The sequence below is a fragment of the Somniosus microcephalus genome, chromosome 4, assembly GCF_052327205.1.
Source record: "Somniosus microcephalus isolate GS21.2 chromosome 4, FLI_Smic_1.0, whole genome shotgun sequence".
In the NCBI taxonomy this organism is placed as follows: domain Eukaryota; kingdom Metazoa; phylum Chordata; class Chondrichthyes; order Squaliformes; family Somniosidae; genus Somniosus; species Somniosus microcephalus.
Genome location: NC_140990.1, coordinates 311,291,347 through 311,317,361, shown reverse-complemented (window position 1 = coordinate 311,317,361; position 26,015 = coordinate 311,291,347). Strand labels below are relative to the sequence as shown.

At 49.9% G+C, this 26,015-nt stretch overlaps 1 pseudogene across 1 annotated transcript; it reads left to right on the top strand.

Moving 5' to 3' along the window:
• The first annotated feature begins 1,095 nt into the window (after positions 1-1,095).
• LOC147120595 (islet cell autoantigen 1-like protein) lies at positions 1,096-15,398 on the top strand (annotated as a pseudogene). The gene is made up of 3 exons (XR_015077859.1): positions 1,096-1,349; positions 7,187-7,297; positions 15,287-15,398. The product of XR_015077859.1 is annotated as an islet cell autoantigen 1-like protein (transcript).
• The last annotated feature ends 10,617 nt before the right edge of the window (positions 15,399-26,015 follow it).

Here is a 26,015-nt window from a genome sequence, read left to right as displayed (position 1 = left end):
TTGAAAGTTTCTATTGCCTCTGCTTTCACCAACCTTTCAAGCAATGCACCCCAGATGACAACAACTCACTGCATGAATAAAACCTCATGTTGCCTCTAGTTCCAGTTCTTTTTGAGTTTCAGTGTTCAGAGGGGAGGATCTAGAAGGAGAGTTGCTCATTCCCATCCACCATCCCACTTTTCCAGTTGAACTTCAGGTGTTATAAGCTGCAGCTCAGTCATCCTGTTCATCAACAACTTTTTAGTATAGTACCATTAACTCGAGTACGGGGCCTGGTATCTTCATTCACAGTTATGATCTTTCGCCAACAACAAAAGGTCACTTTCAGTACAATACCATGGAGCTAGCAATTTGAAGTCACATGGAAAACATTCTCTGCTGAAAATTAAGCAAACATTAACATCAAGTCCCTTCCCTTGCCCCCTCCCTCCATCCATCTAATAGCAGTTGGTATTAAATTAGGTTTCTGAGTTCAAGCCCTGCTTCATGACTGGAGTCCATGTAGATCTTCCGTGTTGAGGATAAGATTCAGGTCGAGATGGTAATTACCTATCGATAGCGCTAGTGAAGAACTAACCATGCCAAATGCAGTGGGCTGTAAGTGCTTTGGGGCATCCTGAGGTCCTGAAAGGCGCTATATAAATGCAATTTTTTTTTTATTTCTTTCACAATCTTCACAGCTTTGTGAGACGATGGGGTGTTTATGTCTGCATGCTGTCTTCAGTTAATTGCCTTTATTCTCGTTACATACTCCTGAACTGTTCCAGTTTGTTCCGATGAATACTGCACTGAATACCTCCACTGTTCATTCCTTTCACAGATGGAGGCTTTCCACCTGATCACAGCGGTTAATGAACCTTGCATCACTCTGCTTCCATAATGACCTTTTATCTCCTCTGATTCTGTGCTCCAATCTGTGGTCTTCATGCTGCCTGTACTCATTCAACTTACCAATTGCAGCAAGTGTCCCCACCGAGTGAATGTCGTGTGGTTGCAGCCTGTTTAGTCATGGGCTGATTAGGAAGTGTTTGTGTGGAATGCCCAGTTCACTCAGCTTGGTACGACCACAGCTCTCCTTTGTGTTTTAGTGCCGAAGGGCCTACTGGCGGACATGTTAGAAAGTGAGGATCTGGAGAAACACGAGTTGACGTTTTTGAATGACCTGCTGAACCCTAATCCCAGTGCACCCAATGACTTCAGCCACGAGTGTCAGAGCACCTTTGGAAGCTCGGGCCTCAGTCCGGGGCCTGTGGCGGAAGCGGTCGAACTCAAATCGGCTGATGCTCCAACCAGTTTCCTACCATCCCAGCTCTTCGACCTCAGCCATGACACAGCAGGAGCTTTCATCGGTGAGTCCTGTAGCTTATTCAGTTGCACTCTTCCCCTTCACTGCTCAGTGTGTAAGTTTTCAATAGTGAGGGTAACACATTTTACCAGTTTCAAAAGCACAATCTCTATCTTAAAGCCTAATCACACTTTTTCCCATCGCCCTTTCCTATAATCCCCATGCACCAAAAAACTTCTGTTGTTGATAAGATTGACTGAAGCCCTGCTCCCAGGCCTCTGCCAATGCTGCTGTGTCTTTGCCTAATTGACACACTGATCCCTTTCCCTTCCTCCCCCAGGAGAAGGCATTTCTCCCTCTAATCAGTACCTTTTGCCTAAGATCATGATTGGCAATCAGGGCAACAGTAGCAAGCCAGTATTTATTGCCCATCCCTATTAGGAGTCAACTACATAGTGTGTGACTGGACCAGGTAAAGTTCCCTTCCCTGAGAGGCATTAGTGAACCAGTTGGGTTTTAACAATAGTCTGGTTTTTATGGTCATTTTTTCTGGCTCCATCTCACAAACTGAATTCAGTTTCCCAACTTACCATGGTGGGATTTGAACTCACAATCATCTTGGACTAGTCAGTCCAGGACCGTAACCACTAGGCTACCAAGCTGTTACTGCTCAGCATCCTTTTAAATCTGATCTGTTGAATGTTTTCTCCCTTTTTTACCTCACTCCGTCTCCCCTTACCACTTCCGCACCCGACTCCCAGCTGCAGTGTGCTTCCATAGGAGTCAGGCATCCTCCAGGACTGCCTTACTCAAATGGCCATTTGGTACGAGTGAGCGTTGGCAGGATATTGGATTAAGGAGAGTATTGTGGTGGAGACCACATAGGGACATTAACACAATTCACTATGTTTAGCCAATGTTGTTATCACTCCACATTATGTACGGAACTTGGTTGGGTTATCGGGGCAGGGTCCCTTTAAGAGTCGTTGATTGTGTGATGACGTCATAGCCTTTCGACGAGGCCGAGTCCCTCAGTCCATGCGGAGAGTTAATAAAGCTAACACGCGTTTTTCTTTGCTGCTACGAAAGTCTCGCAGTCTGTTGATTTCCAGCGACTCCTACATTGGTGACCCCGTTTCTCTTTTGGACGTTTCCAAAGACTTTATCCAAGATGGCGACGAACACCGTTTCTCTCAAATTACCGAAGTTTTGGGAACGACAGGCTGCCGCTTGGTTCGCCCAGGCCGAGGCTCAGTTTGCAATCCGGGACATCACCACGGATGACACGAAGTATTATTACGTCGTCTCTGCTCTCGGCAGCTCCTCCGCGGCCAGAGTCGTGAGCCTGCTCGAGGACCCCCCGGAGCACCACAAATTTGCAACGCTGAGAACGCACCTCCAAGAGACTTTTGGACTAACTGAACCCGAGCGCGCACGCCAGCTTCTCTCTCTACCCGGGCTTGGCGACTCCAAGCCCTCAGAACTGATGGACCACATGTTAACCCTCCTGGGCAAGCACAAGCCGTGCTTCCTCTTCAGAGAACTGTTCCTACAACAGCTGCCAGGGCAGGTACGGTCGGCTTTAGCCAACTCTCATATTGGTGATTTCCACGACCTGGCCAAGGAGGCTGACAAATTTTTCTCCGCCGGGCAACAGTACTGTGCGGCCATGCGGGGCCCTGCCCCCACCGCCACAGCCCAACAGCGGCAGCCCCCAAACATGTGCTTCTACCACGCGCAGTTCGGCCCCAAAGCTAAGAAGTGCCGGCCCCCGTGTAGCTTTACCGCGTTGGGAAACGCGAAGGCCCACTCATTAGCTACCATGGCTGTCGGCCGTTCAGGTAGTCTGTTATTCATTATGGACACTGACTCTGGACGTCGTTTCCTCTGCGACACAGGTGCCCAGGTGAGCGTCCTGCCCGCGTCAACCATAGACATACAGGGGGGGAACCATGGCCCCGCCCTCGAAGCCGCCAACGGCAGTTCCATCCGTACCTTTGGGAAACGGAGCGTGGCGCTGTGTTTTGGTGAGCAGCATTTCGCTTGGGACTTTGTTACAGCGAAAGTGTCCACCCCCCTTCTTGGCACTGACTTCCTCTGCGCCAATGGCCTTTTGGTGGACGTCAAGAACCGACGCCTCGTCCACGCTGAGACTTTCAGTTCGCTCCCGTGTTCGCTCAGTGGTTCCGGCACGACGAAGTTGTCCAGCGCACTCTCGGCCTCCGACGAGTTTTCCCACCTCCTCGCCGGGTTCCTGGACCTCACGAAGCCCACTTTCTCGTCCGCCGCCACGAAGCACGGGGTAGAACACCACATCCCGACCACCGGTCCGCCTGTCTACACCCGTGCTCGGCGCCTCGACCCGGGGAAACTCGCCATCGCTAAAGCTGAGTTCGACACGATGGAGCGCCTCGGCATCATTCATCGGTCAAACAGTCCGTGGGCCTCGCCCCTCCACATCGCACCAAAACCAGGTGGCGGTCGGCGCCCGTGCAGCGATTACCAGCGTCTCAATGACGCTACGACCCCCCGACCACTACCCGATTCCACACATCCAGGACTTTTCCGCCCGCCTGGCCGGGAAAGTTGTTTTCTCTAAAGTGGACCTCATTCGGGGTTACCACCAGGTCCCCGTCCGGCCGCAGGACATCCCAAAAACCGCAGTGATCACCCCGTTCGGGCTGTTCGAATTCCTCCGCATGCCATTCGGTCTCAAAAACACCGCTCAGGCTTTTCAACGCCTAATGGATGCCGTGTTACGGGACCTGCCATTCCTGTTCATCTATCTGGACGACATTCTCATCGCCAGCGCCTCCAGGACGGAGCATGTGTCCCACCTCCGGACTCTCTTCGAATGCCTCAGCCAGCATGGCCTAATCGTCAATCCGGCCAAGTGCCAGTTCGGGCTGTCCTCGATCGACTTTCTCGGGCACCGCATCATGAAGGACGGGGCGGTGCCATGCCGTCGAAAGTGGAGGCCGTGAAGGATTTTCCGCGACCCCTCACGGTGAGGGCCCTGCAGCAGTTTTTGGGCATGGTGAACTTTTATCATCGCTTCGTTCCCCGAGCAGCCCAGCTTATGCGGCCCCTTTACGAGGCCCTCAAAGGCAAGCCCGCCAAGCTCGCCGTCGACTGGTCCGAGGAGATGGCCAATTCTTTCACGGATACGAAAAAGCCCTGGCTAACGCGACCATGCTGGCGCATCCGTTGCGCGATGCGCCGATCGCTCTCACCACTGACGCTTCGGACTATGCTGCCGGCACCGTCCACGAACAGTGGGTCAACGGCGCCTGGCAGCCGCTCGCCTTCTTCAGCCAGCAGCTCCGCCCCAACAAGCACCTTCGATCGCGAGCTTCTCGGCCTCTACCTCGCCATCCAACACTTCCGTTTCCTGCTAGAGGCCCACCCGTTCACAGCGTTTGTGGACCACAAGCCATTGACCTTCGCCATGGCCAAAGTTTCCGAGCCGTGGTCGGCCCGTCAGCAGCGCCAGCTTTCCTTCGTCTCTGAGTTCACGACGGATATCCGGCATGTGGCTGGGAAAGACAACCCCGTCGCCGACTGTCTCTCCCGAGCCGTCGCCACCGCCGTACACCTCGGCATCGACTACACCCGCATGGCAGCCGACCAGGCCTCCGACCCGGACGTCCAGGCCTACAGGACGGCTGTCACGGGCCTTCAGTTAGCGCACGTCGCGTTTGACGATGCCGGCACCACGCTCCTGTGCGACATCTCCACTGGGCAGCCACGCCCCGTTGTGCCCGACGGGTGGAGACGGCAGGTTTTCGACGCCGTCCACAGCCTTTCCCACCCGGGCAGGAAGCCGTCACAGAAGCTGGTGGCGGCTAAGTTCGTCTGGCACGGGCTCAAGAAGGACGTTTGCAACTGGGCCAATACCTGCATGGTATGCCAGCGCTCGAAAGTGCATCGCCATACTAAGGCCCCATTGGCGCCTTTCGCGGAGCCCGAGAGGCGGTTCGACCGTGTTAACGTGGACCTGGTGGGGCCCCTGCCGCCCTCCCGCGGGTTCACCCACCTCCTCACAATGGTCGACAGAACCACCCGATGCCCAGAAGCTGTCCCGCTGTCGTCAACAACGTCCGCCGATGTGGCTCGGGCATTCATCAACACTTGGGTCGCCTGGTTCGGCGCCCCATCTAACGTCTCCTCCGACCGGGGGCCCCAGTTCACGTCGGAGCTCTGGAACGCTGTCGCCCGAGGCCTCGGGTTGAGACTCCACCGCACCACCGCATATCACCCTCAGGCTAACGGCCTGTGCGAATGTTTTCATCGCTCCATGAAGGCCGCGCTCCGGGCCAGCCTCCGAGACGACAGTTGGATCGACAGACTCCCGTGGGTCATGCTGGGACTCAGGACCGCCCCCAAGGAGGACCTCCAGTCCTCGTCCGCCGAGCTCGTCTACGGGCAGCCGCTGTGGGTTCCCGGGGAGTTCGTCCCCAACGCCACAGACCCTTGGTCCGCAGCCCATCAGCGGTCCGCCCTCCTGGACATCGCCAAGGTTTTCGCGCCGGTGCTCACATCGCTGCACGGTCTCCCTCAGTCCCACGTTCCGCCCGACCTTCGTGCGGCGGAGTACATTTTTGTCTGCCACGACGCCCACCGGGGACCTCTTCACCCACCCTACGATGGGCCATTCCACGTCCTGGAAGCTGGGGACAAGGCCTTCGTGGTGGATGTCGGCGGTAAGCCTGACTACATTTCCGTGGACCGTCTTAAGCCGGCCCACCTGGATCTGGACCGACCCGTTGGGTTGGCTCAGCCCCCGCGGCGGGGCCGACCTCCGGCTTCTGCACCCTCAGTCCACCACCGAGCGCCCGGGGACCCTCTGGCGACCCCCCCGGTCCCTGCCCCAGACTTAAGGAGCCGTTTCGGCCGTGTGATCCGGGCCCCTCATCGACTGACATTGCCAGTTCTAGTGAATTCTGGGGGGGCGTATGTGGCGGAGACCACATAGGGACATTAACACAATTCACTATGTTTAGCCAATGTTGTTATCGCTCCACGTTATGTACGGAACTTGGTTGGGTTATCGGGGCAGGGTCCCTTTAAGAGTCGTCGATTGTGTGATGATGTCATAGCCCTGCGACAAGGCCGAGTCCCTCAGTCCATGCGGAGAGTTAATAAAGCTAACACGCGTTTTTCTTCGCTGCTACGAAAGTCTCGCAGTCTGTTGATTTCCAGCGACTCCTACAGTATCACAGACTGAGCCTGATCAGGTCCTCATCCAGCGTTCACCCACACTCTTCCTACTGGGGTCACTGGATAGTGATCAGGAGCAGGGACCTTGGCTGATTTTATTCCCCGCCTCCCTATCTCGGGGATGCTCAGACCAATTGTGGCTTCCCAGCTGTTGCACCGCTGAGTCACACAGCCTGGTCACTTTTAAAGGGACAGGCAATGGCCTCCGTTGCCCTCGGAGACGGGTTCAGATCCCTGAATGCAGAGATGGGTGTCTCACGGCGTCCAGTGCGGTAATGCAGACGATCCTGGAGAAGCCCCGCGGGAGCCCCAGAGAGAGTTCTCATTCTGTTGTGAAGGGCATGGTGCCCTGGAATGGGTTCACCTCGACCAAGGGTACCGACCCTTGAAAATTGTTGCAGTTACGATGGTGTCCGGTGCGCTCTAGCTGGTCCTTGAAAATCCAGGTCTCCAAGGTGAATATCTTCTGGCATGTTAAAACAAAATAAGTCGGAAAGTCAGATCCAAAACTTCGGGATAAGGATTCTCTCTAAGGCTTGGGTCGGTCAGGCTGGGGTATGAAGCGCGGCTGAGCAACCCTTCCACAGCCCATATACAATCAACCCTATCACAGACTGCATTTCAATCCTTTACCCCATGGTCTGAGTGCGATGTACTGATTTTACTGTGTTACTGTTTAAGGTTGGACTGATCCACCCAAACCACAGCCAGCGCCAATTCTACCCCCACAACATCCGGAGCCAAAAGTTCCAGCAAATCCCCCCCAGAACCTCCCAAAGGTCCCCTCCAAAGGTAGGTGACAGAGAGCCAGAGAGGGCTTTGTGATTTAACAGTGACCAGATAGTGTGTTTCATATTTCCCATCAATTCACTGGGGCAGGGTTAGCAGAATCTTCTGTTGGAATCATAGGCATGTCAGAAAGGAACAGCATTTGAAACAAAAACAGACTCTAGTGAAATTAAAATGAGTATAAATTTATGAGGGGCCTAGATATAGTGAATAGCAGAGGGGTCAATAACCAGGGGGCATGGATTTAAAGTAATTTGGAGAAGGTTTAGAGGGGAGTTGAGGAGAACGTTTTTCACCCAGAGGGTGGTGGGGGTCTGGAACTCACTGCCTGAAAGGGTGGTAGAGGCAGAAACGCTCATCACATTTAAAAAGTACTTGGATAAGCACTTGAAGTGCCAGAACCTACAGGGCTACGGACCAAGAGCTGGAAAGTGGGATTAGGCTGGGTAGCTCTTTTTTGGCCAGCACAGACATGATGGGCTGAATGGCCTCCTTCTCTGCCATAAATTTCTATGATTCACTCCTTGTCTAGGCCCACATGTAGTGAGTGGTGCCAGTAGCTGTGGAACTATACTCCAGTGTGAGTGAGCACCCTCAGGAGAGGAGAGGAGGACACTGGTGAGAAACATATAGAAAGAAAAGTTCTTGCTGCACAGATTGTGCCGGAATGCAATTCCTGGTGAAATGCACCAATTACTTCTGTCCTTTGAGTCCATGGACAGGATTATGCTGGAAAATTAGATGCTGAGGCCTGAGGTCAAGAACCTGCAGTGCCTCCCAATGCAGGCATGGGGGGGCTGGGAACCTGCACACATTGGCCCAGAACTTGGTGTCGGGGGCTTGCCGCGCGTGCAAGCCCCCGATGTGCACTTACCCGGCGCGCCGACATCTGAAAAGTGGCCAGGTTCTGATGTCAGCGCGATGTGCTAACCTGACCCAGTGGCGTAGTTAGTGCGATGTGCCGGCTGGGATCAGGTGAGCACTGTTCAGCCAATCAGGGGAGGGGAAACTTCATTCATAAGTTTGATAGTAAAGACTGTCAAACTCATGAAAAGTACGGCACCCCAAAACACTACTTAAACTTTAAATAAAATTTTAAAAAGCATCCCAATAATTAAATTAACTTTGAATAACTTTAAAAAACTATTTTAAACAATTAATCAAATTTTTGAAAAAATAAATTTAAAAAATAGGGTCTAAAACTAAACTTACTGTAGATTCTTTAAAAACAAACCTGTGGAAAAAAAATTTCTAAATTGTACTAAAAGACCACTTACCTGTAAAACTAAGTACTTACGTGTGGTTTTTCAATGCGTAAAAACCGGAGCCCTTTACACATGCGCAAATCTGTAAAAATACAGGAAATCCAAGTCGCACGCGCTGCCCAATACCGCGCATGCGTTCAGCCTCTTAACCCCTTGGGTCAGAGGACAGGAAATGCCGGTTTTCAGCGCATGCGCTGTGCATGCTGAAAACCGGCAATTCCTCCTGGCACACGCGTGAGTACCCTGTCCGTACTCACGCGTTGTGACAGGAATTACTGGGCCATTCTGTGTCCTAGCTCATGACTTCCATGCAAAGGTACTGTGGCTGGAGGGCCTGAGCAGCCAGGACATTGGCCCAGTAATTCCGGGCACAACACGTGAGTACGGACGGGGTACTCACGCGTGTGCCCGGAGGAATTGCCGGTTTTCAGCATGCACAGCGCATGCGCTGAAAACCAGCATTTCCTGTCCTCTGACCCAAGGGGTTAAGAGGCAGAACACGCGCGACTGCACAGGCAGCGCGTGCGCAGTGAAATTCCTTTTTTTTTCCAGAGTTGCGCGTGTGTAAAGGCCTCCGGTCTTTATGCATTGAAAAACCACACATAAGTACTTAGTTTTTCAGGTAAGTGGGCTTTTAGTAAAATTGAGAATTTTTTTTCCACAGGTTTGTTATTTTTAAAGAATTTACAGTAAGGTAAGTTTAGTTTTAGCCCCAATTTAAAAGAAAATTTTTTTTTTTTCAAATTTTAAAATTATTGTTTAAAATAGTTTTTCAGAGTTCTTTATTGTTCATTTAAGTAGTGCAATGTTTTTTTAAATTTTCTTTCAGGTTTAAGTAGTGTTTTGGGGCCAGGAGTTTTCATGAGTTTGACAGCTCTTTCTGTCAAACTCATGAATGAGTTTCCCCTCCCCTGATTGGCTGCACAGTGCTCACCTGATTCCAGCCGGCACATCACACTAACTACGCCGCTGGATCAGGTAAGCACATCGCGCCGACATCTGAACCGGGCCAGTGACAGGAAATGCAAGCAGGCCCGGGCTTCAGATGTCGGCGCGCAGGGTGAGTGCACATCGGGGGCTTGCACGCGTGGCAAGCTCCCAATTTCAGGGTGGGCAGATCTCGCTTTATATGGGCCCTGAAATTAGGATCGGGTGCTTGCCGCGCGTGCAAGCCCCCGATCTGGAGTCACCCTGCGCGCCGACATCTGAAGCCCGGGCCAGCTTGCATTTTCTGTCACTGGCCCGGTTCAGCTGTCGGCGCGCTGTGCTTACCTGATCCAGCGGCGTAGTTAGCGCGATGTGCCGGCTGGGATCAGGTGAGCACTGTGCAGCCAATCAGGGGAGGGGAAACTCATTCATGAGTTTGACAGTAAGAGCTGTCAAACTCATGAAAAGTATGGGCTGCCAAAACACTACTTTAGCTTTAAATAAAATTTTAAAAAACATCCTGTGGTAAACCACTTTTATCGTTCACTATCGTTACACTATAGTTATCACTGTTATATCGTTACTCTATGGTTATCACTGTTCACACTGTTGTATCACTATACGAGGTCGCCTCTTGTCATGCTGTTATACCTGGGCTGACCACTGCTGACTCCGCCCATGGCTACACCTACCTGCCCAGGTATAAAGGTGGTCGACTGGCTGGTATTCCTCCTTGTTGGATCCGATCACCCACGAGGGTGGGCTCTGTTATTTAGCCAATAAAAACCTATAGTTACTTTCTTAACTCGTCGCTTTTCATTGGATGAATTGATAGGTATATCAATTTTATTGGCTAAATTTTAAAATGTCGTTACTTGAACAGCCAAACAACCAGCCAAACGACCAGCCAGACGCCCAGCTACAGCAGCCGGCCTGGCTGCGAGCCCTCCGACCACCGTACCTGGATCTAAACCCACAGGCAGCAAACTCAGCCCTCGACTTCGAACACTGGCTGAGCTGTTTCGAATCCTACCTGGGAGAATCCGGCGTGCCTCAGAGATCCAAGCTAAGAGTTCTGACCGCCCAAGTGAGCCCTAAAGTATTCGCACTCATCCGGGACCTTACTACATACGAGGCCGCCATCAACCTGCTGAAACAACAGTACCTGAGCCCGGTAAATTCCATGTATGCCAGACATCTCCTAAGATCCCGCCCGCAACAGCCAGGAGAGTCTGTAGATGAATTTTTGCGGGCGCTACAAACACTCAGCAGGGACTGTGACTTTAAAGCGGTAACGGCGGCAGAAAATACTGAAGATAATATCCGCGATGCCTTCATGAAAGGCCTGCGGTCCGACTACTCACGGCTTGAAGCAAAGGACCTCGACCTGAACACAGCTGCAGCCCTCGCTCGCTCCCTAGAAGTGGCCCATCGGGACCTCGAGGCGTACTCCAGGTACTGTAATTCGCGACCCTGGGACTCGGGACCGACCCCGACCGCAATACCCCTCGCAGCGCCGCCCCTGGGACCTACCTCAGCGTCGGCGTCCCGGACCCGATCGGGACCGCCACCCCCGGTACCGGCTGCGACATCAGAGCCCCGCGATCGGGCCGCTGGCTGCTTCTTCTGCGGCCAGGCGAAACACCCGAGGGCGCGCTGCCCAGCGAGAAACGCGACGTGCTCAAGCTGCCTGAAGAAAGGCCACTTTGCTAAGGCCTGCAGAGGGAGATCAACAGAGGCCAGCAGTGCCTCATGCGAGTTGTGGGGGCGGCCATCTTCCATCAAGGCCACAGATGCCAGCATCCCCACGTGTGAGTTATGGGGTGGCCATCTTTGATCCAGGCAACCGACACCAGCAGTGCCTCATGTGAGTTGTGGGGGCAGCCATCTTCTCCGCTACTTTGTCCAACCTCGTGGGCGCCGCCATTTTACCCACCACACTCGACCGCCACCTTGCCTCCAGACCCGACCACCGCCTCACCCGCAGACTACAGCAGCTCGCTCAGCCATACACTAGCCTCCGTCACACTGGACCAAGCCCGCCCGCATCACCTGTCCAAGTCCATGATGGACATCAAAGTAAACGGCCGCGCCACGACCTGCCTGTTCGACAGCGGAAGCACGGAGAGTTTCATCCACCCAGACACGGTGAGCCACTACTCCCTCACTGTCCGGCCAACGCGCAACCGGATCTCGATGGCATCGAGGTCCCACGCCACAGACATCAGCGGCTACTGTGTTGTGACCCTGTCGGTTAAGGGCACGGAGTATAAAAATTTTAAACTCCTCGTCCTGCCCCAGCTCTGCGCTGCCGTCCTACTAGGGCTGGACTTCCAATCCCACCTCCAAAGTGTCACTCTAGCATACGGTGGACCCCTCCCCCCACTCACAGTCGACAACCAGCAGCTTTTAAACCGCCTACCGCGTAACACCTGCGGCCTATCCACCCTCAAGGTCCCGCCACCTTCCCTGTTCGCTAACCTCACCCCCGACTGCAAACCCGTCGCTACCAAGAGCAGGCGGTACAGCGCCGGGGACAGAGCTTTCATTAGCTCTGAGGTGCAGCGTCTCCTGAAGGAGGGCATCATCGAGGGGAGCACCAGCCCCTGGCGTGCCCAGGTCGTAGTCGTTAAGACCGGCAATAAAAACCGCCTGGTCATCGACTACAGCCAAACCATAAACTGGTACACCCAGCTGGACGCATACCCCCTTCCCCGCATATCTGATATGGTCAATCAGATTGCACAATACCGAGTATTCTCTACCATCGACCTTAAGTCGGCCTACCACCAACTCCCTATCCGCCCTGAGGACCGCCAGTATACCGCCTTCGAGGCGAATGGCCACCTCTACCACTTCCTTAGGGTTCCCTTCGGCGTCACCAACGGGGTTTCGGTCTTCCAAAGGGAGATGGACCGGATGGTTGACCAGAACGGGCTGCACGCCACGTTCCCCTATCTAGATAACGTCACCATCTGCGGCCGCGACCGGCAGGACCATGATGTTAATCTGGAAAGATTCCTCCGTACGGCCCAACGGCTGAACCTCACCTACAATAAGGAGAAATGTGTGTTTAACACCTCGCGCCTTGCCATCCTCGGCTGCGTAGTAGAGAACGGAGTCATCGGCCCCGATCCCGAAAGAATGCGCCCCCTCATGGAGTTACCCCTCCCCCACTGTCCAAAGGCGCTGAAGAGAACCCTCGGGCTCTTCGCCTACTATGCCCAATGGGTGCCCAATTATGCGGACAAAGCCAGACCCCTCATGAAGTCCACATCCTTCCCCCTTATGGAGGAAGCGTGCGCAGCCTTCTCCCTCATTAAGGGAGACATTGCTAAGGCCACAATGCACGCGGTGGATGAGTCCATCCCTTTCCAAGTGGAGAGCGATGCATCCGACTTCGCCCTCGCCGCTACCCTTAACCAGGAGGGGAGACCGGTGGCCTTCTTCTCAAGGACCCTACAGGGCCCTGAGATCCGACACTCGTCGGTCGAGAAGGAGGCCCAGGCGATCGTGGAGGCTGTACGACGCTGGAGGCATTACCTAGCAGGCAAACGATTTACCCTCCTCACCGACCAGCGTTCGGTCGCTTTTATGTTTAATAACAAGCTGAGGGGCAAAATCAAGAACGACAAGATTTTGAGGTGGAGAATCGAGCTCTCCACCTACGATTATGATATCTTGTACCGGCCAGGTAAGCTGAACGAACCCCCTGATGCTCTATCACGAATTACATGCGCCAACGCGCAAATTGATAGACTTCAGACCCTCCACAACGACCTCTGCCACCCCGGGGTCACCAGACTTTACCACTTCATTAAGGCCCGCAACCTGCCCTACTCCATCGAGGCGGTCAGGACCATGACCAGGAACTGCCAGACCTGTGCCGAGTGCAAACCGCATTTCTTTAGGCCGGACAGAGCAAGCCTGATCAAGGCCACCCGCCCCTTCGAGCGCTTGAGCATCGATTTTAAGGGGCCCCTCCTGTCCTCTGACCGTAATGTGTACTTCCTCAACATTGTTGATGAGTACTCCCGTTTCCCCTTTGCCTTCCCCTGCCCAGACATGACCAGTACCACGGTCATTAAATGCCTGAACGACCTCTTCGCCTTGTTCGGGTTCCCAAACTATATACATAGCGACCGGGGCTCCTCCTTCATGAGCGAGGAACTCCGTCAGTTCCTACTAGCGAGAGGTATTGCTGCAAGCAGGACCACCAGCTACAACCCCCGAGGGAACGGCCAGGTGGAAAGAGAGAACGCGACTGTATGGAAGGCCGTCCTCTTAGCCTTAAAGTCTAAGGGCCTCCCAACCTCCCGCTGGCAGGAAGTCCTCCAGGCAGCGCTGCATTCCATCCGGTCACTACTTTGCACTGCCATTAGTGCCACCCCCCATGAACGAATGTTTGTTTTCCCCAGGAAGTCGACTACGGGAACCACGCTACCAACCTGGCTGACCTCTCCGGGGCCCGTCTTGCTGCGAAAGCACGTGAGGGCCCATAAAACGGACCCCCTGGTCGAGAGGGTGAACCTCCTGCACGCCAACCCCCAGTACGCCTATGTGGCATACCCAGACGGGCGGGAGGACACAGTCTCCTTACGAGACCTCGCACCCTCGGGCATTCCGGAGACACCACCTTTACCCCCCCCACCACCCCCCCAATTCCAGCCCAGGTAGACGGCATGCCGGAACCCCACGAGCCTTCGCCGACCACGCAGACACCAGCATTAACACTGGATAATGCAACACCGCCGCTGCGACGATCAGAAAGGCTTACGAGGCCTCCTGACAGACTGACATACCAGAACTGGTAGTACACTTCACCCCGCCGGACTCAAATCTAAACAAGGGGTGAATGTGGTAAACCACTTTTATCGTTCACTATCGTTACACTATAGTTATCACTGTTATATCGTTACTCTATGGTTATCACTGTTCACACTGTTGTATCACTATACGAGGTCGCCTCTTGTCACGCTGTTATACCTGGGCTGACCACTGCTGACTCCGCCCATGGCTACACCTACCTGCCCAGGTATAAAGGTGGTCGACTGGCTGGCATTCCTCCTTGTTGGATCCGATCACCCACAAGGGTGGGCTCTGTTATTTAGCCAATAAAAACCTATAGTTACTTTCTTAACTCGTCGCTTTTCATTGGCTGAATTGATAGGTATATCACATCCCACTGATTATAATAACTATAAATAAGTTTTTTTAAATGTTTTAAACAATTAATCAATTTTTTGAAAAAAATAAATTTTTTAAAAATAGGGTCTAAAACTAAACTTACCATCCTGTAAATTCTTTAAAAATAACAAACCTGTGGAAAAAAATTGTCTACATTGTACTAAAAGCCCACTTACCTGAAAAACTAAATACTTACGTCTTGTTTTTCCACGCGTAAAGACCTTTACACGCGCGCAACTCTGAAGAAAAAAAGGAATTTCACTGCGCACGCGCTGCCTGTGCAGTCGCGCGCGTTCTGCCTCTTAACCCCTTGGGTCAGAGGACAGGAAATGCCGGCTGAAAACCGGCAATTCCTCCGGGCATATGCGTGAGTACCCCGTCCGTACTCACGCGTTGTGCCCGGAATTACTGGGCCATGGTGTGCTCGGTCTGCACAGCAGCGCACAGGCTGCATAATCAGCCCCCTCGTCCCCAGCACCAGGGGTGTGCCAACTGATCCTGGCAGTCTGAATGGCCTCCTGGTGTAAGCTTATCCAGCTGGTGTACACAGTCACAGCAGTAGCTACTTGTGCTTAGGAGGTGTTAATAACTCAATCTTTCCTCTTCCCTGCAGCTGCCAAGGGCAACACAGAGGACAAATCAGCCTGGTTCAATCTGCGGACCTGGATCCCCTTTCTAATCCCGATGCCATAGGTCGCACGAATGAAGAGCTCCTTAACGCTTGAGGCTGGGGCGAGGGGGGAAGAGGGGGAAGGAAGTCGCTAAGTTATATAGAGTACACAAATGTCTCACTGCAGTTCTATATATATTTACAAAAACACTGGGCTACTATCTGTTAAACTACAAAATTAGAAACAGTTAAAGGAGGGGTGGGGAGAGGTTAAATGGAATGTTGCAAAACCACTAAACTCCTGGGATGTGGTAACACTACTACCGATTTTCGGTTTAGTTTCTCACATTGTGACAGTGCTGCCGCGATCCTGGATGTTGGTTACTGGGTGTAGAGCTGTTTTCAGAGAGCACCAGGCACAGAGGTTAACTGGGTACACCACAGGTCCCGGGTTGTGGGACGGAGCCACCCTTGCTCCCTGCTGTGGAGGCAGTGCTGACACACAACAGCTCGGGCCGTTCTGCTGGTTGTGTTGGGGACCACACGATGCCTGGATCAGCTCACTATATATATATATAGATGGTAATAAAGGAGGTCACCTGAAGTGCTCTCTCGTGCTGTGGGCTATTTTGCAGCAGTATCTCATCAGTTACAACACTGGAGTTTCTTTTACAAACAACAAATTTGGGACAGTGGCCTTTTAAAAAAATATATTGCGGGCGGGAAGTGTTCTTTGAATGTACAATTAATAGTTAATGTCTGTCTCTGAGTTTAATTATTTGCCTTTTACAGTTGGACTGGTTTTAAGATGTAGTAGAGAAGTAAATGGGATTTGTTGTGTGATGTCTGTAAGCTGCACTGTGGCCATGTGTCTGGAATGGACAGAATTCTCTTGTTAATTCTTTGTTAATAGATACAGGCAGCAGCCTCTCTTTTGTTCCATTTTCTCACTGTAGCTCGTAGCAGTAGGAGAACTGTGCTGCTATTAACTCCACCATCCGGAACATTGCACTAACTTCGGAAAGGTGAAGTACCTGCTGTTTGTAAGTTTAGCGAAAGCTTCCCCTTGTGGCACTCGGTCCGAGTTTATTGCTGAAGTTATGGGCAGCGGGAGTTATCCCTCCTTTCTATGCATTCCGTGGAGCCCGGTTACACGTAACTGAAGAGGACCTGCGGCCTGACGGAGCTGGGTCAGGTCATGCTGGAGAAGGACCTCGCCCTCTGCTCACAGGCTGGGAGGATGCAAGTGTTGAAATAGTCACTCCAGTCGTATACTGGTCTGGGAGGGGAGAGGAGGTGGGGGGGGGGGGCTGGTGTGGTGCGGTGGGGAAGAGAGAACACTAAATCTTTCTGGAAGTTAAAAGTTAATTCTTTAACTGTAGCCTTAAAAAGCTGGAAATACAAACTGTGGTGCCAGCCTGAAAAATACCAACAAATCTGACGCTAAGTAAGCACATTTCAACCGGACTGTCGTTATAACCTCAGTGCCGCTGGGTTAGAGAGGTGGCAGTCAGCCAGGGTTCCTCCTACTCCTGCTCATTGCCTGGCAAGACCTGCTGGAAACTGATTGCCAGCAATAATCCGCTCCAGTTGCTGATCAGCCTTGCCCATGAAGAATGGGGAGGTGCCCAGTGCCTGTGGACAAGTCCGGCCATTGTCAGTACCTTCAGGAGTAAAATAAATGGAGACAAAAAAAAACCCATTGGATTACAGCCTCCCAGAATGCTGACCCAAGAGCTGGGATGTGCAACATCCAGCAGTTTTTGTACGCTTATCCCTCAGGCACTCACTGAGCTTCATTGACGCCTTATCTTAAGGGCTGTGAAATCCTTTAACATGCTGAGATGCTGAATGGCATTCCCAGGCTCCCCAATATGTGTTGTACCATCAGCAGGAGGTGAATGTTTGAAACTTGAGTTGGACAGATGGAGCCGTCCGCTAGTTAGAATTCACTGTATTACAATTTGGTTTTTTTAAACTTTTATTTTAATGCAGAAACAGCATGCAGGAAGTGTAAGCTGAGAGGAGAGTACTGCGGGGATAGTCTCCAACCAGCACTTGTTTATGCATGTTTATACAAAGATCAAATCCTATTATTGTACAGAAAGCGGTAGTTCTAGATCTGTATGGTGGGGGGGAAATGAAGAAATAAGAGCAGAACAATCTGTTAAATCCTGCGCTGTTAAGTTACAACCATTGGAACGGAAAAGGTTTCTTTTCCTGTAATGAAGTGCACTTTCGAGCAGAGCATGCCTATAAAGAGAAACTGTTGCCTTGTCAAACACTGGAACTAAACACTGCCTCACTGCACACAGTGTACTGTACTAAAGCACTGAATTAAAACCTGGAATTATGAACTAGACAATTCCTGGTGTAAGATTGAGCCGTACAGACCAGCAGGTCTCTGTAATTCTGGTCCAGGCCATGCTAGCTGAGTCTGGCCATGTTTCTGGCTTCTGTTCACAAAAGTGCTTATATAAAAATGTAGTTATATTTGATTGCAACTCTCTGGATACTGTGATCTCGCCACATCCAGCAAACCTGTATACCCACCCATAGCCTACAAGGCACACAACTACCCACACTATATGCGGTAAAACACAATGCACACAGACTACATACAAACAAAGCCAAAACAGTACATGTGTGTGAGTACCAATCACAACTCGGCTATCAAGTAGCCTGGGACACATGCTCTAGGCTGATACAAGAGGAATTGGTCCTTGAGTGTTTACAGGATGGTTTCCTGGACCAATATGTCGAGGAACCAACCAGAGATCAGGCCATCTTAGACTGGGTGTAAGCGGTTTTCCTTGAGAGGTTTCCCTGAGGTTTCTCTCTCTAGAGGCCTCTCTCTCTTGCACAGTAAAACCTTGAGTGGTTCGACCCACTCACCCCTTAGATTCTATACTCTGGACTTAGGCGCAGGAACTACAATGTAGAGAAGACTCTTGTAGACCAAGTTTGATGAATCAAAATGAAATTTTATTGCAAATGGAAAAATACCAAATCAAATGCAACACAGATAAGAGAGTACATGGGAGGGAAAAACAAACACACAAATCATAACGACATTATACTAACTAAAGCAAATACAGGCATCTTATACTCTACAAAGATCATCATGAAATAAGGAAACACACGGAACATTGAGGGACAACAACTCATGTTAATTGTACCCTTAAATCCACCCCCTTATTAAACCTATCTAGATCTGATTGTGAAGGGCCAGAAACATGCTCACCAATCCCACTAGGAAGTGCAAGGTTTTGAAATCGAGTCTGTGTTTGGTCCTTTCAGGCGTTTCGTCTCCACGTGGATCGTGGAGCTCCTGCGAGCTGCGCCACACCTCTCTCCTGAGGTGGGGGTCGGGGGCGGCTGGACACCGGCGGGCCTGGATGTCGGCTGGGTCGAGGATCGTCGGCTCGACCCTGGTCAGGGGAGCCTTGGGCCGGTATGGCCCTTTTTGCTTTCGGCTACGGCCCGGGGATGGTCGATGATCTCCCGATGGTTTTCCCCAGGGCGGGACGCTGGTTTCGAATGACTTTCTTTATACAGTCATAATTATCCTCCTCCCTCCTCCGACGGTGGAGAGGAGTCCGCTGATCTTTCCCCAAGCCAGCTCCTCTTTGCCCAGCTCAAAAGCTGGACCGGCTGCTGAGGCTGCAATGACTGTCCAACTATAAACTGTCTTTTAGCTCGACTCTCCTTGTGACTGTCCGAGCTTGCTGATTCAAGCTTCTCCCAGCGTCTTCTCCCAAGCTGTGTCGAGTGTCCCCAAGCTTGCTACTGCTCAACTGCTTCTGTGTCGAGTCGTGTCCAACTGCCGAAAAGGTCTCTCCAAATATACCTTTCTTCCCGAGGCTTCACTTCCCGCCCAAAATCAGGTTAGTCTTTGTTTTAATTTTGGCGGGCCGGGAGCACAATGGGGCAGTTATTATATTTTAAATCATTTTAAGCGGCTGGTAACAGGCCCATCTCTGGTTTGAAATGGCTCTCATTGTTTTTAATGGCCTGCTGATCTTGTTACTGAGCCCTTGGTGTTGTTCTCATGAATATGAGATTGTCCCCTTTCGTCTGGGTCAACATTTAGATGGCCTCTGTCTCCAGGCCGATCTTGAGTGGATCTGCATCTAATCCATATGCATGCCTGTGGGTCTGGTTTCGTTCTCTCAGAAACGGCTTCCAGAACTTACTATGGGTTGAATCCACATAGCTGTCTGAGGTTGCGCAGGAACCATTTTAAAGTGTCCCAATAAGCTGGTCACATGGTACGGTGGCCATTTTGTATGCCCCTTTTTCTGGACTTTTAAAACAGTCTTTAAAATCATGGCCTCTTCTGCCTATTGACCCTTATTAATATGAAATCCAATTTTGCGAATCCTACATGGGTATTATGTAATGAGAAAGGATTAATTAGCAATCTTGTTGTACGAGGCCCCTTGGGTCGGAGCGATCATAATATGATCAAATTCTTCATTAAGATGGAGAATGAAGTAGTTGACTCAGAGACTAGGGTCCTCAATTTAAATAAAGGAAACTACGATGGTCTGAGGAGCGAGTTGGGGAGGATTGATTGGGGAATGGCACTCAAAGGGTTGACGGTGGATAGGCAATGGCAAACATTCAAAGACCGAATGGATGAGCTACAGAATTTGTTCATCCCAGTTTGGCATAAAAATAAAACAAAAAAGATGACTCAACCGTGGCTAACAAGGGAAATTAGGGATAGCATAAGATCCAAGGAGACGACATATAAATTGGCCAGAAAAAGCAATAATTCTGAGGATTGGGAGCAGTTTAGGATTCAACAAAGGAGGACAAAGGAATTAATTAAGAAAGTGAAAATAGAATATGAGAGTAAGCTAGCAGGGAACATAAAAACTGACTGTAAAAGCTTTTATAGATATGTGAAGAAAAAAAGATTGGTGAAGTCGAGCGTAGGTCCCTTGCAGTCAGAATCAGGGGAATTTATAATGGGAAACAAAGAAATGGCAGACCAACTAAATTCATACTTTGGTTCTGTCTTCACAAAGGAGGACACAAATAACCTCCCAGAGATGCCGGGGAACATAGGGTCTGATGAAAGGGTGGAACTGAAAGAAATCAGCATTTGTAGGGAAATGGTGTTAGGAAAATTGATGGGACTGAAGGCCGATAAATCCCCAGGGCCTGATAATCTACATCCCAGGGTACTTAAGGAAGTGGCCCTAGAAATAGTAGATGTATTGCTGGTCATCTTCCAGAACTCAATAGACTCTGGAACAGTGCCCATGGATTGGAGGGTAGCTAATGTTACCCCACTATTCAAAAAAGGTGGTAGAGAAAAATCGGGTAATTATAGACCGGTAAGCCTGACATCGGTAGTGGGGAAAATGCTAGAGTCTATTATAAAAGATGTAATAGCAGAGCACTTGGAAAGCAGTGACAGGATCGGACAAAGTCAACATGGATTTACAAAAGGTAAATCATGCTTGACTAATCTACTGGAATTTTTTGAGGATGTAACTGGTAAAATAGATAAGGGAGAACCAGTGGATGTGGTGTATTTGGACTTTCAGAAGGCTTTCGATAAGGTCCCACACAAGAGATTAGCGTGCAAAATTAAGGCACATGGGATTGGGGGCAAGGTATTGACTTGGATAGAGAACTGGTTGGTGGACAGAAAGCAAAGAGTTGGAATAAACGGGTCGTTTTCCGAGTGGCAGGCAGTGACTAGTGGGGTACCGCAAGGATCGGTCCTAGGACCCCAGCTGTTCACAATATATATTAATGATCTGGACGAGGGAATTGGATGTAATATCTCCAAATTTGCAGACGACACAAAGCTGGGTGGGAGGGTAAGCTGTGAGGAGGATGTCGTGAAACTCCAGTACGATTTGGACAGGTTGGGTGGTTGGGCAGAAAAATGGCAAATGCACTATAATGTGGATAAATATGAGGTTATCCACTTTGGTGGCAAAAACAGGAAGGCAGATTATTATTTGAATGGCAATAGATTGGGAGAAGGGGAAGTGCAAAGAGTCCTGGGTGTTCTTGTGCACCAGTCGCTGAAGGTAACCATGCAGGTGCAGCAGACGGTTAAGAAGGCAAATGGTATGTTGGCCTTCGTAGCAAGAGGGTTTGAGTACAGAAACAAGGATGTCTTGCTACAGTTGTACAGGGCCTTGGTGAGATCGCACCTTGAGTACTGTGTGCAGTTTTGGTCGCCTTACCTGAGGAAGGACGTTCTTGCCATGGAAGGAGTGCAGCGAAGATTCACCAGGCTGATACCTGGGATGGCAGGAATGACGTATGAGGAGAGATTGTGTCGATTGGGCTTATACTCACTGGAGTTTCGAAGATTGAGAGGGGATCTCATCGAAACCTATAAAATTCTGTCAGGCCTGGACAGACTAGATGCAGGAAGGATGTTTCTGATGGCCGGGGGGTCCAGAACCAGGGGTCATAGTCTAAGGATAAGGGGTAAGCCATTTAGGACTGAAATGAGGAGGAATTTCTTCACCCAGAGAGTGGTGAACCTGTGGAATTCTCTGCCACAGAGGGCGGTGGAGGCCAGTTCATTAAATATATTCAAGAAAGAGTTGGATATATTTCTTGAGGCTAAAGGGATCAAGGGATATGGGGAGAAGGCAGGGACAGGGTACTGAACTTGGATGATCAGCCATGATCTCATTTAATGGTGGAGCAGGCTCGAAGGGCCGAATGGCCTACTCCTGCTCCTATCTTCTATGTTTCTATGAGTGAGGTACAAGAGGGAGCTGTACCCTATTAAACTGTGCCTCAGGAAGGAGAGGACTAAGAGAAACAATCTAGTTACAAAGAACAATACCCATGGTCCCCAGAATAAACCTTACACTATAAACCAAAGAATCAGTAATTTAGTGACCATCATGCCAGCCCTAAAGTCTGTATCTCATCATTAACTACCATCTGTTGGTTATTTGTTCATTTGTGTGCTTTGTTTTTTTATTAAAAAAAAGCTCCTTAGCGTAGAAACACACTCCCAATTTTAACTATTTTGTGACATTTGAAATACACTTCATATGGCAGAGCAGTTTGGCGTCTTTGTATAACAACCATTATGGAATGAGGATGAGTGGAGAGCTCCCTACCGCCTCCCCAACCACCCTAAAGACTGGAACACTCGACCCATTGTAATGCTGGAAATATTTAAAAAGCTATAACTATTAACACGAGTCAATTCACTGGATTAGTCTATAGGGGCCTGTGTAGTACTGAACGCTGCACATCACAATGCCTGTCCGTCTCATACTTTTCAGTTCTAAAGGCTCCATATACAAAATGTATACTCGCCTCTGCGCTCCATAGATGCAGCCTTTTTAGTTTCCTGAGTGTCAAGTTCGTTTCCCACTCTCTTAGTTGATCTCGACCGCGGCCTGTATGTCATCCATTGACCTAGGCTGGGAAGTGAACATCAGTGCAGCTGCGATGCACCCCCTGCTCCTACCCCACCCCACATAATGGAATCTCATGTCAGTCCTCACCATGCAGTCTCACGTGAACAGCAGCTACTTGAGTGAAGCCCCAGTAGCCGTAGAACCATAAATGAGCAAGCCAGCAGCTGGCAAGAGAGGAGAGAAGGGTATTTTTAATCATTATTATTTATAAGTTTATATATTATGTAAAATTACACAATAATTCAATTGATCTGTGCAGAATAACCCAAGGCCCACCTGTCATCACACCTCCCATGGATCCTGAGTCCAGTTTCTGCCTCTTACAGTTGGTCAATCATTAACATCCCTACTACAGAAATTCTCAGCGGGTTGCTTCAGAATGACACCCAACCATATCTGTATCAAAAACACTAACGGCACATGTGGGGGATGCAGTTTGCATGGACTATGTAAGCTTATTTCAGAGGAGTTGTAACTTCACAAAGAAGGAATATCACTGAAGGTTCTTGACACTAACTTAAAAAAATTGTTTTGTCAAAGAAAAAAATGTCGGATTTGAGCTTCTGCACTGGATGAGTGTTTGTATTTTCTATTGAATGGTTATCTGGAAACTTGCCTCTTCTATTAAAAATAGTAGTTTCTCAACATGTGCTTAATGGCTTTATTGATATGTTTTGAATGCACCTTTGTAAACTCAAAATAAAGTGGACGAGGCCCTTCCATCCCACGTGAGACACATTGACATGTTATCTTAATTGTTCAGGACTATTATGACATCTACCATTCATTGTGTATTCCCTTGCCTTGTTAGTCCTCCCAAAATGCATCACCTCTCACTTTTCAGGGTTAAATTCCATTTGCCACTGTTCTGCCCATCTGACCAACCCGTCTATATCGTCCTGTAGCCTGCGGCTTCCCTCCTCGCTATTTACCACTCCACCAATTTTCATGTCATCTGCGAGATTACTGATCATACCTCCTACATTCATATCTAACTCATTAATGTACACTACAAACAGCAAAGGACCCAGCATCGATCCCTGCGGTACACCACTGGACACAGGCTTCCAGTCACAAAAACAACCTGCGACCATCACCCTCTGCCTCCTGCCACTAAGCCAATTTTGGATCCAATGTGCCAAATTGCCCTGGATCCCATGGGCTCTTAACTTCTTGACCAGTCTCCCATCCTGGACTTTGTCAAAAGCCTTACTGAAGTCCATGTAGACTACATCAACTGCACTACCCTCATCCACACACCTAGTCACCCCCTCACAAAAATTAGTCAAATTGGTTAGACATGATCTCCCCCTGACAAAGCCATGCTGATTATCCTTGATTAATCCTTGCCTCTCCAAGTGGAGACTAATTCTGTCCCTCAGAATTTTTTCCAATAATTTCCCTACCACTGATGTTAAGCTCACTGGCCTGTAATTCCCTGGTTTACCCCTACTACCCTTCTTGAATAATGGTACAATGTTAGCTGTCCTCCAGTCCTCTGGCACTTCCCCTGTGGCCAGAGAGGTTCTGAAAATTTGTGTCAAAGCCCCTGCAATCTCCTCCCTTGCCTCACACAGCAGCCAAGGATAAATCTCATCTGGGCCTGGGGATTTATCCACTTTTAAGCCCGCTAAAACCGCTAGTACCTCCTCCCTCTCAATACTAATTTGTTCCCCTGCCTGATTTCTATGCCTACATCGTCCTTCTCCATAGTGAAAACCGATGCAAAATATTCATTTAAAACCTCACCCACATCTTCCAGCTCAACACACAGATTGCCACTTTGGTCCCTAATGGGCCCTACTCTTTCCCTGGTTATCCTCTTGCCCTTAATATACTTATAAAACACCTTGCGATTTTCCTTTATTTTGCCTGCCAGTGTTTTTTCATGCCCCCTCTTCGCTCTCCTAATTTATTTTTTAAGTACCCCCCTGCACTTTCTATACTCCTCTAGGGCTTCCACTGTTTTTAGTCCTTTGTATCTGCCAAAAGCCTCCCTTTTTTTCCTAATCCATTCTTGTATATCCCTTGACATCCAGGGTTCCCTGGGCTTGTTGGTCTCACCCTTGACCTTTACGGGAACATGTTGGCATTGTACTCTCTCTATTTCCTTTCTGAAAGACTCCCACTGCTCTGATGCGGATTGCCCTACAAGTAGCTTATCCCAATCCACTTTGGCCAGATACTGCCTGATCATATTAAAATCGGCCTTCCCCCAATTTAGAACCTTTATTTCCGGTCCACCTTTGTGCTTTTCCATGACTACCTTAAATCTCACTGAATTATGGTCAGTGTCACCAAAATGGTCTCCTACTGACAGTTCTACCACTTGCCCGGCTACATTCCCTAGAATTAGGTCCAGTACCACCCCCTCTCTTGTAGGTCTTTCTACATGCTGGCTCAAAAAGCTCTCCTGGATGCACTTTAAGAATTCCACACCCTCTAAGCCTTTCACACTCTGACTATCCCAATTAATATTGGGAAAGTTGAAATCCCCTACTATTATTACCCTATTATTTCTACACTTCTCTGAGGTTTGCCTACATATCTGTTCCTCTATCTCGCACTGACTGTTTGGGGGCCTATAGTCCACTCCCAGCAACGTGCTTGCCCCCTTTTTGTTTTTAAGTTCTACTCATATGGCCTCATTAGAGGAACCTGCTAAGATATCATCCCTCCTTACAGCAGTAATTGACTCATTGATTAATATTACGACACCCACTCCTCTTTTACACACCCCTCTGTCTCGGCTGAAGATCCTATACTCCGGAATATTGAGCTGCCAGTCCTGCCCCTCCCTCAACCATGTCTCTGTGATAGCAACAATATCATACTCCCATGTGTTCATCAACACCTTCAATTCATCTGTCAGCATCTCTACTTACTGGAAGCTCGGAAATAAACTTCTCTGTGCACTGAAATCAAAAGTGAAAGATTAGAAAAATAATCTGCCTTTGGAATCTCCCTGCCAGGGTATTGATCTGTTGCAAAATAATCTATTATTTCCATCCTGGGCAGCCGTTCAAGGACCTATTTCAACCTACGCAGTCTCCAGTTCACCCATTGGGGAATGGTTGTATTATTGTCCCCTGTCTGGTTACTTAAATGGCAGTTTACACCTGCCAGTCCCCCACATCTTCAGAGACTGACCTCAGAGCCTACACATAGGTATGATGTTCCCCCAAACATCCTCATTTTCAGGCATGTACCCATGAGTTCTGGGTACCACGACTCCAAAGCCTTTGGGAGTCTTCTTCACAGCCTTATGCCAGCAAGAAGGGCAAAGTAGGCAACCTGGGATTCCTCCAAGG